We start from the raw sequence: 20000 nt of genomic DNA, 5'->3' as shown, positions 1-20000 counted from the left end.
TACATATAAAACAGGTAAGTAAGAACCCACTGAATAGCACAAGGAACCATACTCAACATCTTACAACAACTTATAATGGCAAAGAATCTGAAAAAAGAATGTGTATTTACATACACACATGTATGTGTATACATATATATAATGTTGTTCAGCCACCCAGTCGTGTCCAGCTCTTTGCAATCCCATGAATTGCAGCATGCTGTATATATAGATGTTGTTGTAGTTTAGTCGCTAAATCATGTTTGATTCTTTGTGACCCTATGGAATGCAATGTGCCACGCCCTCTATCTTCCACTATCTCCTAGAATTTGCTGAAATTCTTATCCGCTAAGTCAGTGATGCTATCGAACCATTTCACCTCTGCTGTCCCCTTCTTCTTTTGCCTTCAGTCTTTCCCAGCATCACGGTCTTTTCCAATGAGTCAGCTCCTCACTTCAGGTGGCCAGAGAATTGCAGCTTCACGAATGGACCTTCCAATGACTATTCAGAGTTGATTTCCTTTAGGATTGACTTGCTTAATCTCCTAGCAGTGCAAGAGACTCTCAAAGTCTTCTCGAGCACCATAATTCAAAATAGTCAATTCTTCGGTGCTCAGCCTTCTTTTTAAAAAATTATACTTATTTATTTTTAATTGATTGATGATTGCTTTACAGTGTTGGTTTGATTTCTGCATACAAAAACATGAATTTGCCATAGGTGTACATATGTTCCCTCCCTCCCGAACCTCCCTCCCACCCATTCCCACCCCTCTAGGTTGTTACAGAGCCCTGGTTTGAACTCCTTGAGTCATACAGCAAAATTTATTTGGCTATCTATTTTACATATGGTAGTCTATATGCTTCCACCCTACTCTATGGTCCAACTCTCACATCCGTACACGACTACTGGAAAAACTAAAGCTTTGATTATATGGACCTTTGCTGGCAAAGTGATGTCTCTGCTTTTTAATACACGGTTTAGGTTTGTAATCAGTCAAGATTCTGGGAGAAATAACAACAACCTCAGTTATGCACATGATACTACTCTAAGGGGATAAAATGAGAGGAACTAAAGAGCCTCTTGATAAGGGTGAAAAAGGAGAGTGAAAAAGCTGGTTTGAGACACAACATTCAAAAAACGAAGATCATGGCAGCAGGTCTCATCACATCATGGCAAATAGGAGGGTAAAAATGGAAGAAGTGACAGATTTTATTTTCTTGGGTTTCCAAAACACTGTGGATGGTGACTGCAGCCCTGAAATTAAAAGACGCTTGCTCCTTGGAAGGAAAGTCATGACAAACCTAGACCACAGATTAAAAAGCAGAGACTAGAGACATCACTTTGCTGACAAAGATCTGTATGGTCAAAGCTAAGGTTTTTCCTGTACTCATGTATAGATGTAAGAGTTGAGTCATAAGGAAGACTGAGCACTGAAGAATTGATCTTCTGAATTGTGGTGCTGCAGAAGATTCTTGAGAGTCCGTTGGACTCCAAGGAGATCAAACCAGTCCATCATAAAGGAAATGAAGCCTGAATATTCATTGGAAGGACTGATGTTGTAGCGGAAGCTCCAATATTTTGGCCACTTGATATGAAGAGCCAACTCATTGGAAAAGACCCTGATGCTGGGAAAGATTGAAGGTGGGAGGAGAAGGGGACGACAGAGGATGAGACGGTTGGATGGCATTGACTCAATGGACATGAGTTTGAGTAAACTCTGGGAGATAGTGGAGGATGGAGGAGTCTAGGGTATTTCAGTCCATGAACTTGTGAAGAGTTGGACACAACTTAGTGACTGAACAATGATAAGTAGGTTCGTCATAGCTTTGTCTTCAAGGTGCAAACGTCTTTTAATTTCATGACCGCAGTCACCATCTGCAGGGATTTTGGAGCCCAAGAAAATAACATCTGTCACTGCATCTATTTGTCATGTTTCTATTTGCCATGTTTCTCTTCACTTTCTGCCATTAGAGTGGTATCATCTGCATCATCTGAGGTTGTTGCTATTTCTCCTGGCAATCTTGATTGTAGCTTGCTATTCATTCAGCGTGAAATTTCACATGATATATTCGGTATATAAATTAAATGAGCAGAGTGACAATGTACAGCCTTGTTGTACTCCATTCCCAGTTTTGAACCAGTTGATCTTTCCATGTCTGGTTTTAACTGTTGCTTCTTGACTCACAAACAGGTTTCTCAGGAGGTCTGGTATTCCCAATTGCTTTAAGAATATTTCAGTTTGTTCTGATTCACACAGTCAAAAGTTTTAGCATAGCTGATAAAGCAGAAGTAGATGTTTTCTTGGAACTCTCTTGTTCTCTCCATGGTTCAACAAATGTTGGCAATTTGATCTCTGGTTCCTCTGTCTCTTTGAAATCCAGCTTATACATCTGGAAGTTCTCAGTACATGTACTGCTGAATCTTAGCTTGAAGGATTAACCTTGCTATCATGTGAAATGAGCACAGTTGTGGAGTAGTTTGAACATTCTTTGGCATTGCCCTTCTTTGGGATGAGAATGAAAGCATTTTTTCCAGACCTGTGGCCACTACTGAGTTTTCCAAATTTGCTGACATATTGACTGCAGCTCTTTAGCAGCATCACCTTTTAAGATTTTTAAATAGCTCAGCTGGAATTTGGTCACCTCTACAAGCTTTGCTTGTAGTAATGCTTCCTATGGTCAACTTGACCTCAGACTCTAGAATGTCCATCTGTAGGTGAGTGACCACACCATCATGGTTTTCTGGATCATTAGGACCTTTTTAATATAGTTCTTCTGTATATTCTTTCACCTATCAATTTCTTCTGCTTCTGTTAGTTCCTTACCATTTCTGTCTTTTATCATGCACATTCTTGCATGAAATCTTCCCCAATATTTCCAATTTTCTTGAAGAGATCTCTGGTCTTTCCCATTCTATTGTTTTCTCTATTTCCTTGCATTGTTCATTTGAGAAGGTCTTTTTATCTCTCTTTGCTATTCTGTAGATCTATGCATTCAGTTGGGTATATCTTTCCTTTTCTCCCTTGCCTTTTGCTTCTCTTCTTCCCTCAGCTTTTGTAAAGCCTCCTCAGACAGCCACTTTGCCTTGTTGCATTTCTTTTTCTTTGGGAGGATTTTAGTCACCGTCTCGTGTACAGTGTTACAAACCTGCATCTGTAGCTTCTCAGACATCTGTCTACTGGATCTAATCCCTTGAATCTATTTGTTACTTCCATTGTATAATTATAAGGGACTTGATTTAGATCATACCTGAATGGCCTAGTGATTTTCCCTACTTTCTTCAACTTAAGCCTGAATTTTGCAATAAGAAGCTCATTATTTGAGCCACAATCAGCTCCAGGTCTTGTTTCTGCTGACTTTATAGAGCTTCTTCATCATTAGCTGCAAAGAACATAATCAATCTGATTTTGGTATTGACCATCTGGTGATAGCTATGTGTAGAGCTGTCTCTTGGGTGGTTGGAAAAGCTTGTTTGCTATGATCAGGGTGTTCTCTAGACAAAACTCTGTTAACTTTTGCCTTGCTTTATTTTGTACTTTATTTTGACCTGTGTTTTGTAACAGGTCCAACTTGCCTGTTATTCTGGGTATCTCTTGACTTTCTACTTTTGCATTCCAATCGTCTGTGATGAAAAGGATATCTTTTTTTTTTCTTTTGCTATTAGATGTAGAAGATGTTGTAGGTCTTCATAGAACTGATCAACATTAGCTTCTTCAGCGTCAGTGGTTGGGGCACAGAGCTGGATTACTCTGATGTTGAATGGTTGGCCTTGGAAATGAACTGAGATCATTCTATTGTTTCTGAGATTGCACCCAAGTACCGCATTTCAGAATCTTTTGTTGACTATGAGGGCTACTCCATTTTTCTTTCTCTGCAATTCTTGCCCACAGTAATAGATATAATGGTCATCTGAATTAAATTCACCCATTCCCATCCATTTTAGCTCACTGATTCCTAAGACTGAATGTTCAATCTTGATGCCTTCTGCCTGACCACTTCCACTTTACCTTGATTCATGGACCTAACATTACAGATTCCTATACAATATATACAGTTGAATATTACACAGCCTTAAGTACAATATTCCTGTACAATATTGTTTTCTAGAGCATTGGCTCTTGCTGTTACCACTAGACGCACCCACCGCTTAGCACTGTTCCCTCTTCATTCCAGCCACTTTGTTCTTTCTGGAGCTGTTAGTAACTGCCCTCTGCTCTTCCCAAGTAGCATATTGGACATCTTCTGACCTGGGGGCTCCACTTCTGGGGTTGTATCTTTTTGTCTTTTTCTGCTCTTCATGGGATTCTCAAGGCAAGAAAACTGGAGTGGTTTGCTATTTCCTTCACCAGTGGACCACGTTATGTCAGAACTGTTTACTATGACCTGTCCTTCTTGAGTGATTCTACATGGCATGGCTCATAGCCTCATTGAGTTATGCAAGCCCCTTTGCCATGAAAAGGCTGTGATCCACATATATATATATATATATATATATATAATATATGTATATAATTGAATCACTTTGCTGTATACTTGAAACTGACATAATAAATTAACTATACTGTAATTTAAAAGGCCTACTATGTCATGGTCAATGGGCTGGGTACAGGAGATAAAATGGTGATTAACCTAGATATTTTAATGACTTAAATTTTTTATCAATATTGTGGCTATTGGATCACAGGTGGATTCTTTACTACTGAGCTACCAGAGAAGCCCCAACATAATATATAAACACATGTATATATAGTTTAAAAGGCTGAATATTACTAAAATATTAATAATATAGTTGAACAATTCCCTACCCATTGTACTTCATTGTCAACCAGATCCCTTACAACCGGAGAACAGGTTTGTTTTTTTTAACAGTATCTTCAGGCATTTTGCACCTTTGTATTTCTAAGCATGTGTATGTATTCCTATCTTTGTTTCATATATTTCCTATTGACTTTCTAGATTAGTTTTCTCAGACTACTCTTTTCCCCCCATCTTTCCATTATAGGTAGTTGTAGTTTTGAATAAATATTATTCATTTTTAATTATTCATTATTATGCTTATGTAAAGGCTATTTACAAATGAATGCTGGTCATATGATTTTAGTTTGTTTCTAATTATTTTTTTCCATTTGCACTTATTCTTTTTCTCGCCCAGGTTTTTAATGCTTTAATTGATGCAAAGAACTGACTCATTTGAAAAGACCCTGATGTTGGGAAAGATTGAAGGTGGGAGGAGAAGGGGATGATAGAGGATGAGATGTTTGGATGGCATCACTGACTCAATGGACATGAGTTTGAGTAAACTCTGGGAATTGGTAATGGACAGGGAGGCCTGGCATGCTTCAGTCCATGGGGTCGCAAAGAGTTGGACATGACTGAGTGAACTGAACTGCACTCAGTTCAACTGAGTGACTGAACTGGACTGAGCTGCATATATTATTGTACCTGATTCATGGCTACACACTTATTCTTCTCATACTTTGCATTAACCTCTGAGCATCATTTTCACAACATTAGAGCATGAATAGTTACATGGTTTTTTCTTAGAGAAATCACTCGAGAAATTATTTCATCTGAGCTTTCCAGGTAATATCTTAAGTTTTTTTTTCTTTTTTCTTTCGTACTTGGAATTCCCTTTACCTTTCTTTTGAATTTGTTTAACCACTTCCTGGATTTTATGCCTTCTTCTTTTTTGGTTTTACTCTGTTGTTCAAAAGACTGCATTATTCAGTAGTTCAGTCATATTGAAAATGACAAAGGATGCGGTGACAGCTGCCCAAATCCTGTCTCCTGAATCACACTGCTTCAGTCTGAATAAGTGCTTTTGTGGGGCTTTTCCCTTCACTACACCTCCCATTCCTTTTTGTCTTGTTTTGGATTCCTTTCTCTCTCTGTTTTCTGATTTATTGGTTTTTTCCTATATTTTGCTGACAGACATTTTCCACTCTCTTACTAAGGTAGGCACATTTCTTTTTGCTTTCTGGTTTTATTCTTTGCTTGTATGCTTTGCATCTTGAATATTTAAAAATATCCTTGTTTTACCCCTGGCAATTGATGGAACACTTGGCTGGGCATAGAATTTTATGTTAAGAATAATTTTATTACAGACTTTTGAAGACATTGCTCCATTGCTTCCACTGTGATATTAAGATCACTGTTTCTTTATATGTCCCCTGTATTTTTTAATATATATATATATATTTTATTGAAGTATACTATTGCTAAGTCACTTCAGTCATGTCCGACTCTGTGTGACCCCATAGATGGCAGCCCACCAGGCTCCCCCATCCCTGGGATTCTCCAGGCAAGAACACTGGAGTGGGTTGCCATTTCCTTCTCCAATGCATGAAAGTGAAAAGTGAAAGTGAAGTCACTCAGTCGTGTCTCACCCTCAGCAACCCCATGGACTGCAGCATACCAGGCTCCTCCGTCCATGGGATTTTCCAGGCAGGAGTACTGGAGTGGGGTGCCATTGCCTTCTCCGTTATTGAAGTATAGTTCACTTAGAATGTTTCAGGTGCACAGCAAGGTGATTCAGTTGTTCAAATACACATAGATTATTTTTGAAATTACTTTCCATCATAAGTCTTTACAAAATATTGACTATAGTTCCCTATGTTATACAGTAAACCTTCGTTGCTTGTGTTTCCCTGGTGGCTCAGAGGGTAAAGTGTCTGCCTGCAATGTGGGAAACCTAGGTTCGATCCCTGGGTCGGGAAGATCCCCTGGAGAAGGAAATGGCAACCCACTCCAGTACTCTTGCCTGGAAAATCCCATGGACAGAGGAGCCTGGTAGGCTACAGTTCATGAGGTCGCAAAGAGTTGGACAGGACTGAGCGACTTCACTTTCACTTTCTTTCACTTTTGTTGCTTGTAGCAACTTAGCAGCAGTAGCAGCAGCAGCAGCATATCTATTTTAAAATTAGAAATTTAGCATTCTATTCATACTAAGTCAAACGTGGAATCAAATTGTCATAATTTTTTGTTAGGCAAAAACTCATGAATTTTCTAAAATATATATATTATACATATTTATTTATATGTATACAAATGCTTTTCTGCTATACTTGATCAAAGCTTGAGAAAGAACATAAAAATAAAAAAGAGAACAAAATGGACAAATTGGAGAACATAAACTAAATGAAATGGGAACACTGAAGTGAAATAGAAAAAGTGAAACAAACTAAAAGTAGAAGATCATCATATAGTCCAGTTGTTTTTAAACAAGGCTGCTCGTTAGAGACATATCTGGAGCTCTGGAGAAAAAAAGCAATACATGAGCATTTGTAGTTTTCAAAAAAATTCAAGATAATTCTGATACGCATCTGGATTTTGTGATTATAGGTTTTTCTGTTAGATCCTGGTTTTGGTAATATAGAGCACGATCATTTTTCTATTGACCAATCATGATACAGTGGTATTAAGTGAGTAATAGTTACATAATTAGAATAGTAAAAGATGTTTATCAGTTTTCCCAATCAACAGCCAGACAAAAATGAAAGATAATTACAGATGCAAGCCAAAATAATTACATACAATTGGGAGGGGGCAGTCAAGCAGAGTGATGTGGTAAGTGGAAGAGCGTACATACACATATTTTCATACGCTCAGCCAGTCTGTGTATTTTGGTTGGTGCATTTAATCCATTTACATTTAAAGCAATTATTCATATGTATGATCCTATTACCATTTTTATTAATTGTTTGGGTTTGTTTTCTGTAGCTGAGGCTTTTCCCTCCTCTTGTTTCCTGCCTAGAGAAATTCCTTTAGCATTTCTTGTAAAGCTGGTTTGGTGGTGCTGAATTCTCTTAACTTTTGCTTGTCTGGAAAACTTTTGATTTCTCCATCAAATATGAAGGAGAGTCTTTCTGGGTAGAGTATTTTTGGGGTAGGTTCTTCCCTTTCATCACTTTAAATATATCATGCCATTTCCTTCCAGCTTGTAGAACTTCCACTGAGAAATGAGCTCATTGCCTGAAGGGAGTTCCCTTGTATGTTATTTGTTGTTTTTCCCTTGTTGCTTTTAATACTTTATCTCTCTCTTTAATTTGTGTCAGTTTGATTACTCTGTGTCTCCGTGTGTTCCTTCTTGGGTTTGTCCTGCCTGGAACTCTGTGCTTCCTGGACTTGGTTGACTACTTCCTTTCCCATGTTAGGGAAGTTTTCAGTTATTATCTCTTCAAATATTTTCTCAGCTACTTTCTCTCTCTCTTTTCCTTCTGGGACCCTGATAATACAAATGTTAGTGTGTTTAGTGTTGTTCCAGAGGTCTCTTAGGCAATCTTCACTTCTTTTCATTCTTTTTTCTATATTCTGTTCTACGGCAGTGATTTCCACCATTCTGTCCTCCAGGTCATTTATTCATGCTTCTGCCTCTATTATTCTGCTATGGATTCCTTCTAGTGTATTATTCATCTGTTTGTTCTTAGTTCTTTTAGGTCTTTGTTAAACATTTCTTGCATCTTCTCAATCTTTGTCTCCATTTTTTAAAATCAAGATCCTGAATCATCTTTACTATCATTATTTTAAATTCTTTTTCTGGAAGATTGCCTATCTCCACTTCATTTTGTTGTTATTCTGGGTTTTATCTTTTTCATTCATCTGTGACATAACTTTCTGCTTTTTCATGCTGATTAATTTGCAGTCATGAAATTAAAAGACGCTTACTCCTTGGAAGGAAAGTGATGACCAACCTAGATAGCATATTCAAAAGCAGAGACATTACTTTGCCAACAAAGGTCAGTCTAGTCAAGGCTATGGTTTTTTTAGTGGTCATGTATGGATGTGAGAGTTGGACTGTGAAGAAAGCTGAACGCTGAAGAATTGAAGTTTTTGAACTGTGGTGTTGGAGAAGACTCTTGAGAGTCCCTTGGACTGCAAGGAGATCCAACCAGTCCATGCTAAAGGAGATCAGTCCTGGGTGTTCACTGGAAGGCCTAATGCTAAAGCTGAAACTCCAATACTTTGGCTAACTCATGTGAAGAGTTGACTCATTGGAATAGACTCTGATGCTGGGAGGGATTGGGGGCAGGAGGAGAAGGGGATGACAGAGGATAAGATGGCGGGATGGCATCACAGACTCAATGGACATGAGTTTGGGTGAACTCTGGGAGTTGGTGATGGACAGGGAGGCCTGGCGTGCTGTGATTCATGGGGTCGCAAAGAGTCGGACATGACTGAGCGACTGAACTGAACTTTCTGTAATATGGTTTTTGTTTTAGCCTATGAGACTGCTTCTTCTGTCCACCCTCTGATGGCAGAGGCTATGAGGTTTGTGTAAGCTTCCTAATGGGAGGGACTGGCAATGGGAAAAACTGGGTCTTGCTCTGGTGGGCAAGGCCTTCTCAGTAGAGCTTTAATTCAATGATCTGCTGATGGTGGCATTGTGCTCCCTCCTTGGTAGTTTTTTGTTCTGAGGCGACCCAGCCCTGGGGCCTAATATGGCAGGGTTAATGGTGAACTCCAAGAGGATCTATGCAATGGGGACCTCCCAGCGTCCCCGTCCCTGTGGTGAGCCCCTGCCAACCCATGCCTTCCTAGGAGACCCTCCAACACTAGTACATAGCTTTTGTTCAACCTCCTGTGGGGTCCCTGCCGCCTTCCTCTGGGTCTTGGTGCATACAAAATTTTGTTTGTGCCCTCCAAGACTGGAGTCTCTGTTCCCCTCAGAGTACATGGAATTCCTATAATCAAATCTCACTGGTCTTTAATGTCAGATTCCTTACTCCCTGAGGATTCTGTCTCTTTGTCAGGTCCCCAGGCTGGAAAGCCTGACATGGGGTTCCCAACCTTCCCGACAGTGTGAGAGCTTCTTTGTTACTATTGATCTCCAGTCTGTGGGCCATGCACCCAACAGCTATGGGATTTGATTTTATCTTGATTGTGCCCCTCCTACCATCTCACTGTGACTTCTTTGTCTTTGGATGTGGAGTATCTTTTTTTGGTGGGTTCCAGCATCTTCCTGTCGATGGTGGCTCAACAGCTAGTTGCAATTTTGCTGTTCTTGCAGGAGGACATGAGCACACATCCTTTTACTCTGCCATCTTAAACCGGAAGCCTTGTGATGGCATTCTTGATAAGTACAGAAGGGATGTTTCCCGCATCACCAATGAGGAACAAGTCTTCCTGGGGTGGTCTGATAATAGATAGCACAGTATTCAGTGAGCTTCGTAGTTCAAAAAAGAGGAGTCTTAGTTCTGCATCTTGACTTGAATAGTGTAGATGGAGAAATACAATCTCAAGAGCTGAAGTCACCTTTTTTAAGATGATGGAGAGAATTCAGTAGGATTTGAACTTAAAGGATCTCTGTTTTCAGATGCCTAGCCCTGTGCCCTGGACAAGCCACGTAACTTCAGGCTCACTTCATTTTCATCTGGATAAAGAGGGTCTGTAGCATCCCTCAACTGTAAAGCTTCCATGAGCTTGCTAAGGACGACGTTTACATTTCCATTAAGCAGTCTGTAGTTATCACTCTCTTCTACATTCTCTGTGCAGTGCTTGGTGGGGTGGCACAGAAGTATAGAACTCTTAGCCCCTATCTTCAATGTGGTTGGAGAGAAAAGGAGCGTGGTAGACCCTGTTTTGTTTTTGATAAGCTTGTAGAACTTTGTTCCTAGGTTTCTGAAATTTCAAAATAATTAACCCTGATATGGGACGATGTTCATGTATTTTGTTGGTCATTCCATAGGCCTTTTCAATCTGAATACATATGGTTTACAGTTGTGGGAAATTTTCTTACATTTTTTCTTTAATAATGCTTCCAAATTTTATTTGTACTTTCATTCTGAAAACTTATTTTTTGAATGTTAGGCCTCTTAGAATAATATTCATATGTTTTCCATCTCTTTGGTTTTTAACCTATTTGTGACAATTACACTAACATTTTCTTTCAGCCCTTTATTGAGTTTTTGTTTTTGCTATGGTATTGCTAAATTCTAAAAGTTCTTTTTATAGCATCAGTTTCTATTTTGTGGATAAAATCTTACATCATTTCATGGATAAAATCTTATGCCTCAAAGGATAGTAAAACAGCTGTTGTCATTATTGCTGATTTTTTCCTCACTACATCGTTTCTGTTTTCTCCGAGTTTCTTTTGTTCTGTTTTGCTTTAGTGCTAGACTCCATATCAGAAGTTTCTCTTAAATGTCTTGCTATTCTGGATTGTCCATTTATGATTAAGATTGGAGCATTGACAAGCTGTTTGGAAACTCTGAGGGCATGAGTAGGGCTATCTGACTATGATTTTTGTTGCCAGAGAATCTGAGTGAGACATTTCCAGGGGAATTCCTAGTGTCAATATCTTTAGACCCCTTTGTGAGGCGGGAAGGGAGTTGGTTAGAACCACTAAAAAAAATTGCTTTTTCTCTCCTGCTTAAAGAGTAAGCCTAATTGTATAATCTCTGGGGGTCAACTGGAGGAAGAGATCTAGGGGTTTCTTCAGTTAGCATCAACACACATGTGGCCACTTAATTTCTCTCTTTTTGGTGTGGTGTCTGTCTGTTGCGCTTTGCCAAAAATCCTTTACTTTCTCCGGAGAATAAACTTCTAGTCTCTGGGCAGGGCTGCTGGTGGTGTGAGAGTGGGAGTAGAGATGATCCAATCCCATCCCTGAAGCTCTCCGCAACCTTCCTCAGGAGAGAGAGAGTTTTGGTCTTTCTGACTGCCTCCCTCCTCATTTCTAGGACTGAGCAGGGAGCTAGATCCATGGGGATCCTTCAGTACATTAAAGCTCAGGGGGAGCTCAGGTTGTTTTGGGAGCTACCGTGTGAGAACTCCCCATCTATGCCCCAGGGGCAGAACACTTCTTTCTTCCATAGAAAACTGATGTATTCTCCCTCTCCTCTGCTCGGTCTATGAATATACGTGTTCAGGCCTCATTTGGAATATCCGTGGTTGATCTCAAGCTCTCTACTATCAGTTTGGTACTTAACTTTCTCTTGTCGTCTAGGTCATTTACTACTGGGCTACATTCTTTATGACTCCAACAATTTATTGCTCATATTGTCTCTCTAGGGCTCTATATTTTAATGGCTTGTGTTTGTTTCTAGAAAACAAATTCTTTGCTACAGTTTCAGTGAGATTTGAGGTATATATATATTTCAAACTGTCTTCTCAACCCAGAACTGGGCATTTTCCCTCTCATCACTGCATTTTCAGCACCTGGTGTTGAGCTTGACCCAATAAGGATTTTGTTGACCTCAGCCAACATTAACTGTAATACAAAGGCTATCACTTGGTGTCCTAGCTTTGTACTCAGAGATGTTACTAGCTTCAAATGAAGTAAGATATACTGTATTTTAAGTAATATACGGCATCATAACTGGAAATACAATTATAATTAAGATGAAGGTGATGGCAAGTACTTCAGTTCTCTTCTTTCTCTTTCTGTCTGGAACTTAACATGACTGGTACTGTGCTATTTGTGTTACATGCATCAATCTCTAAAATTTGATTTAATTAATCAAATAATTAAATATATATAATATATTTAATAACATATAAAAATTTTATTGTCATTCCTATTTTATTCTCTTTTTCTCATAATTCTTTATTCTCACTGTCCCCCTTGCCAACTTCAAGTAAAAAATATTTTGCTTCTTAAAGAGCAAGCCACATAAGGGAACTCTTGTACATTGTTGGTGGAAATGTAAAATGGTGCACCCACTGTGAAAACAGTATGGGAATCCTCAAAAAACTAAAAATAGAATTACTGTGTGATCCAACAATTCCACTTCTGGATATATATCTGAAGAAAATGAAAACACTAACTCAAAAAGATATAGACATCCTTATGTTCATGTCAGCATTATTTATAGTAACCAAGATATGGAAACAACAGAACTGTCCATCAATAGATGAATGAAGATGTGATATATATGTGTATGTGTGTGTGTGTGTGTACACATATATGCATGTGTGCATGCTAAGTCACTTCAGTTGTGTCTGACTCTTGGTGACCCTATGGACTGGAGCCCACCAGGCTCCTCTATCCATGAGATTCTCCAGGCAAGAGTATCAGAGTGGGTTTCCATGCCTTCCTGCGGGGGATCTTTTTGACCCAGGGATTGAACCACGTCTCTTATGTCTCATACACTGGCAGATGGGTTCTTTACTAGTGACACCTGGAAATCATGCACATACACACACACACACACACACATACACACACACAGTGGAATACTACTCAGTTGTAAAAAGGATTGGAATTTTGCCATTTGCAATGACATGGATGAACTTGGAGAGTATTATACTTAGTGAAATAAGTCTTACTGAAAAAGGCACATACTGTATATTACTCATGTATGGAATCTAAAGGACAAGCTAAGAAACATAACAGAAAGAAACAGACTCATAGATACAGAAAAGAAGCTAGTGGGTACAAGTGGGAGAGGAAGTAGCGGAGGAGAAGATAGGTGAAGGGAACTAATAAATACAAGCTACTATGTATAAAATCAATAAACTACAAGGATATATTGCACAGCACAGGGACTACAGCCAGCATTTTTACTATAAATGGCATATAATCTGTAAAATTTTTGAATCACTATGTTGTACACCTGAGACCAATATAATATTGTAAATCAACTGTACCTCAGTTAAAAAGAATGAAGAAAAAGCTATACAAAATACTGATTTTTTTTTTCTAAAACACACAACTTTCCTGTGTGTAGATAATGGTTGTTTAGATGACGAGGTCAGGGTTAAAAAATTAGAATTACAGCTACTCTAATTTTACATCTTTTTTTTTTTTTTTTTAAATATCATGTATGTAACGAGATGCCAGTCCAGGTTTGATGCACGATACTGGATGTTTGGGGCTAGTGCACTGGGACGACCCAGAAGGATGGTATGGGGAGGGAGGAGGGAGGAGGGTTCAGGATGGGGAACACATGTATACCTGTGGCAGATTCATTTTGATATTTGGCAAAACCAATACAATTATGTAAAGTTTAAAAATAAAATAAAATTTAAAAAAATAATAATTTTACTTCTTAACTAAAGAACTCAAAAAAGGAAAAGAATTACTTTCCTTGTGTGCCTGGCCTGAAATTTTATCCTGCTTTCAAAAGTACTTGAAGCCTGGGGCACCAGCCTGGGGATATTAATCCAAATTTAAGTTCTCCTTCAGGCCCAAGCTTACGTTACTTGGTTCAACTAATATTTTAAAATAAAGCTGGCCCTAAACGGAATTTTATTTGCAGAAAATACATGAGTATTCACAGGGCCTCTGGGCAGACTAAATAGGGAAAAAGTGGGAAGGAGAACATTAAGTCCACAAAACCCTAAACTATAAAATAAGTACCCATGTACCCCCACATGGAGCAAATATGGGGTTCTAGAGCAGAATAAAAATGCACATTGCTTTCCGATGCTGCCTGGGTTGATTATACCTGATAAAACCAGGCAGAATTCCAGACTCAGGGGAAAAGCATCTCTATCATTTGGAAGCTTCCCTCTTGCGTTCAGGGTTCCCAGGTGAATAGTGTTAAGGTAATTACATTTTGGTGTAATCTTAGCAAAACTGAAAAAGAAATGTACTGAATTCAAATGCAATGGGGAAATGCTATGCTTTGTGATAACACAGGTCTTTGTTCCTCTTCAGAAGCACTTTCATCACCTACATCAGAAGAGGGAGGTGAGATTTCAGCGGAGTACATCTGCTGCTCCAAGGGGTGTTTGAGAAGAGGTCATGCTCTTGCTGTATGGGTCACTCTTCAAACCTTAAGCAGCAGCACCTTGAAGCTCCCTCCTTAAATCATACCTAAATTATTTTGCTCAGGTTGTGCAAAAGGATACTGCAGTGTAACTCCTGTAAAATCAAAAGGAAGCTCAGACCAACCCACGCAGGTTGGCTTTATCTTTTAATATGTTAAAAGCAAAATCCTGCACCTGTGTTAATTGCTACTCCCAAGATGATAGACTGGGGACAAGAAAATGAGCTGAGCTTTAAAACTGCATTCAGAGCAGAGACCTCAAGAGACAAAGTTAGCCAAGAAAGATTAAAAAAAAAAAAAAAAAAACCTTCCAGTTAAAAACCTCACCAGTTGAATGGAATGACAGATGAATGATGGATGCAGGTGGGAAAATGGGATTCCCTTCAAAGAAAAAGAGTGTGATGTGCAAGGCAATGAGGAAACGTGAGCTCCTGGTGCGAGTGCGCAGGGAACAGATAATGCCTGTCTCACGTGCTCGCTGTATTGTCAGAAGCTGCTGGAATAAATCCTCTGAGGTGCTGCTACAAAAGAAGGGAAAATCAAGAGCAGTTTCCCATTTTGATAAAAATTTAGAGGCATTGTAATTATCACTGTGCTACTCTTTAAGGTCAAATTTTTGTGGAAGGAATAAGTAAAATTCTGAAGAACAAGGGCTTTTGAGACAGACAATTTAAGACCTGGCTCCACTGTTAACTAGTTATAGAGCTATTATTAACCTCCCTGAATCTCAAGTTTTCAATCTGTAAATAGGAATAATAATAATTATAATTTCCCTTCTATTTTGTTATAAGGAATAACTATATTGGGTTTAAAGTAGCAAGAATAGTGTATAACTGAATACGTCTCCAGAAATCACAACTGTTGTATTTGGGTGTCATAAATAACAATAAGAGAATAAAACCTTGGCTGAAGTCTTCAAAACAGGTCTTCTCTTGGATGGTCAATGAGTTCTATTGATCTTTCGAATACAAGAATGGGTTTTTATGCATGGGTGAGTAAACCTAATTGATCATGCCTGAAAAAAAAAACAAAACAAATGAAAACAGAGAAACAACAACGAAGATGTCAACAACCCCAATAAACCAAAAACAAAAGCCAGTATCCAAAGACACAGAAACGCTTTCTGATTGAAATAAACAAATTTGTAGGAATTAGGAAGGTATTCATCTTCCCTGATGGCTCAATCAGTAAAGAATCCACCTGCAATACAAGAGATGCCTGTAAAGCAGGAGACCTGGGTTCAATCCCTGGGTCGGGAAGACCTTGGAGAGGGAAATAGCAACCTATTCCATTATTCTTGCCTGGGAAATCCCATGGGCAAAGGAGCCTATCAGGCTGCAGCCCATGGGAACACAAGAATCAGACACAACTCAGCAACTAAACCAAACGCACAGCAAACCAAAGAAGGTATATTAGAGCCACTGTGCATGTGTACTAAGTCTCTTCAGTCATGTCCCACTCTTCGTGACCCTACGGACTATAGCCCACCAAGGTCCTCTGTCCACAGGATTCTCCAGGCAAGAATACTGGAATGGGTTGACGTGCCCTCCTCCAGGGGATCTTCCCGATTGGGGGATCGAACCTGTGTCTCCTGGGTCTCCTGCATTGCAGGTAGATTCTTTACTGCTGAGCCACCAGGTAAGCACATGAGAGCCACTATTCTGGTTTAAATATTCATTCTTTTGATCCAGATTGCTTACACAGTCTCCCAACCTAATACTTAAAATAGTGCATGGCACTGTTTTTATTTGTGAATGAATGGACTCCTATAAATCCTCATGCTACCAGATTAATTTCCTGAATCATTATTATCACACCATCATGTCCTTGCTCCAAAACCAAGTGCTATCTCTCTCCAGGGGTTTACAAGGTCTCCTGTAGTAATAGAGGGCCAAGATATGACAGGTGGAGCAGAGTGAAGGAAAACGTCCGAATCTAGTGACTTTAAGCTACCTTTCCTTGTAGCAATAACACTCTCATAATACCTCCTCGGAAGAAGTCAAACTGTGTCATAGGATCATTCTTTTCTTTTTTCTTTACCATTTGCCATAAATCAAATTATTTCCAAATTTTCAACGACATGGTTCATAGCCACTCAGTTTCCAGCTCGATTTTCTCCTTTCAAGTTGGTATTCGTCCTCCTTCTCCTTAATGTACAAACTTGACTGTCAGTAGAAGCAGCTGAATAAAAAGCTGTCAGGAATTTCCACAAATAATTAAAGCATAAAATAAATAATAAATGACTAGTGTGAGAGAATGCTCCTTTTCTTTCTGTAATATACGTGGTACAGAAAGAACACTGGAGACCCAAGATAGTCAAAAGCCTATTGCTGGTTTTTTCGTACATATTTACATGGCTTCTTTGTTTTTCTGCTGAAGTATTAATTGTCTTAAAAACAGTAACATTTTTCACTAGTGTATCTGTAGAGACATTGTAGTTTGACTTGATTGCCTGTAAAGGAAGAATGAGGTATATTATGCTAAGGTAATTAAAATTCAACTTTAGAATAACAGAATCTACCCCGTATACTAGTCTTCCCTCGTGGCTCCGTTGAAAAGAATCTGCCTGCCAATGCAGGAGACAAAGGTTCAGTCCCTGGGTTGGGAAGATCCCCCTGGAGAAGGAAATGGGACCCACACCAGCATTCTTGCCTGGGAAATCCTGTGGACAGAGGAGTCTTGTGGGCTACAGTCTATGGAGTTGCAAGAGAGTTTGGACATGACTAAGTGACTAAGGGCTTCCCTCACAGCTCAGTTGGTAAACAACAACCCCTTATATATTCTGATTCAATTCTGTTTCTCTTTCTCCCTTGTCTCTCCGCCTCAGAAACATCTTTCCTCCATCTTTTTTCCTGTTGTACACGTATTTGCTGTTCAAAACAATAGAGGGGGAAAAATGGAATAGAAAAGAAGACTGGCAGATAGGATGGGAAAATATTAACATAGCTTCCAAATAGGACTTGAAGACATTTTTGCTTTTCTTTGTCATTTGCAACTGAGAACTGCAAAGTGGGGAGCATAGTGTCTTTTGGGGGAATCCTCCCTGGCTGTCAGTTCAGAAACTCTCTTGGGAAGGGTAGAGGGAAGTGAGGCAAACAATTACAAAGAAATGCAATAGCTCCTCAGTTAAAACCAAAACCAAAAAATAGTCACTTATTCAGGAATGTATTTTACTTGTTTCTTTTCTTTTTTTTTTGTACTGAAAATTCCGTGGAGGCCACAGCCACATTTGTTTTGTTCACTAAGTACATTCCTAATGCCTATCCAATTAGTGGTGCTTAATATATATATGTACTGCATGAATCACAAGAGCTCACATTTATTGATCAATTTGTGCTGGCATAGTTGTAGGAACTTTGTGCACATTAGCCTCTTCATTTCTTGTTTTGTTTTCATTGCAGTTTTTTATTTAAAATTTTGGTTTGCCTTTTCTTTAAGGCTATTACTTTCTTATTGTTTTTTAAATTATGGAAGTATGATAACACATTTACAGGAGATTTAGGAAATACAGAACCAAGATGCATACAGCTCCACTCTAAATTATAATTTTTTTAAATAGATAAATTATTATTTCTAGTTGGAGTTTCAGTATCAAACTCCCAAAAATTCATAGAATGAATAGACAGAAAAGTAGAAGGATATAGTTTACCTGAAAAGCATTATGAATCAATTCAATATAATTAAGATTTATATGATTGTCACACAACAGCAGGATACAAATTCTATTCAAGTTCCCATGGACTATAAACCAGGAAACACTGTGACATATCCAGGGATGTAAAACAAAGTGCAAAACTTTCATGACCTAAAGGTACTGAAATCATGCAGAGTCTGTTCTTTTATCACTGTGGATTTAGAAATCAACATCAAAGGAAACTATTTTAAAGTGCAATGTAACATTTACCAAGAGATATCTTTGACTTTTAGCCATTGAAAATCTCAGGAAAGTTAAAAGACTGGAAAAACTCAGAGGGTGATTGCAGAGAAAAAAGAATTTAAATTAGAAATTAATATCAAAATGAGAAATTATTATTAAAGATACTTTAAAAAAACCCATATATTTGGATCTTAAAAGTCCACTTTAAAATAATGGATGTATCTAAGAAGTGATAACAAGGAAAATTAGAAAATATTTGTAGCAGAATAAAAATGAAAAGAGAACTTACTAGAATTTGTTTCCTCCAGCCAGGCATTTTGCATGATGTACTCCACATAAGTTAAATAAAAAGGTGACGTATACAGCCTTGACATTCTCCTTTCTCGATTTGGAACCGGTCCATTACTCCATGTCCAGTTTTACCTGTTGCTTCTCGTCCTGCAAACAGATTTCTCAGGAGGCAGGTAAGGGGGTCTGGTATGCGCATCTTTTTAATAATATTCCACAGTTTGTTTTAATCCACACAGTCAAAAACTTCAGTGTAGTCAATGGAGCATAAGTAGATGTTTTTCCAAAATTCTCTTGCTTTTTCTATGATCCAACATTTAAATCATTAATGACATCCTCAAGATGTTCCTACTCTTACTTTTTCTGCACTCGATTAAATATTCTTAGAGAAATGTTAATATGTCTCACTATGATTATATAATTTTTCTTTTCCCTTATATTCTGATTTTTTCTTTAGGTATCTTCATTTCTTTGTTGTTAAGGTGTGATGGTTTATGATGTCTATCTTTGTGAATTGCAAGTTTTGTCATTAAAAATATTCATCTTTGTTCCATTTAAAATAAGTTAAAAGAAAAGAATGCAATGAATAGATTCAATGAAATAGGTTTTATAGGAAGAGAAAGAAGGTTGGAGATGTGAGATAATGAGTTTAGACTGGATCCTTGTTGTACCTTCACAGTGCTTATTAACCATAGGTTATTCTTTTTTTGTTTAGAAAGTTTAATATAGGATGAAGTGGTAAATAGTCAATAGTGTCACCTTATGCAGTGTTTTCCAGAGAAGGCAATGGCACCCCGCTCCAGTGTTCTTGCCTGGAGAATCCCAGGGAAGGGGAGCCTGGTAGGCTACAGTCCACGGGGTCGCTAAGAGTCGGACACGACTGAGCGACTTCACTTTGACTTTTCACTTTCATGCATTGGAGAAGGAACTAGCAACCCACTCCAGTGTTCTTGCCTGGAGAATCCCAGGGACAGGGGAGCCTGGTGGACTGCCGTCTATGGGGTCGAACAAAGTCGGACACAACTGAAGTGACTTAGCAGCAGTATGCAGTGTTTTCAAGAAACACTTCTTGGGTTGTTTTTACATTGTATCATTTTATATTCAGAATTTAAAAATTGTGAAATATAACATGCACACTGAAACATG

This window comes from Bos taurus, chromosome 14, assembly GCF_002263795.3.
Source record: "Bos taurus isolate L1 Dominette 01449 registration number 42190680 breed Hereford chromosome 14, ARS-UCD2.0, whole genome shotgun sequence".
Classification (NCBI taxonomy): Eukaryota; Metazoa; Chordata; class Mammalia; order Artiodactyla; family Bovidae; genus Bos; species Bos taurus.
Note: the sequence above shows the minus strand (reverse complement) of the source record.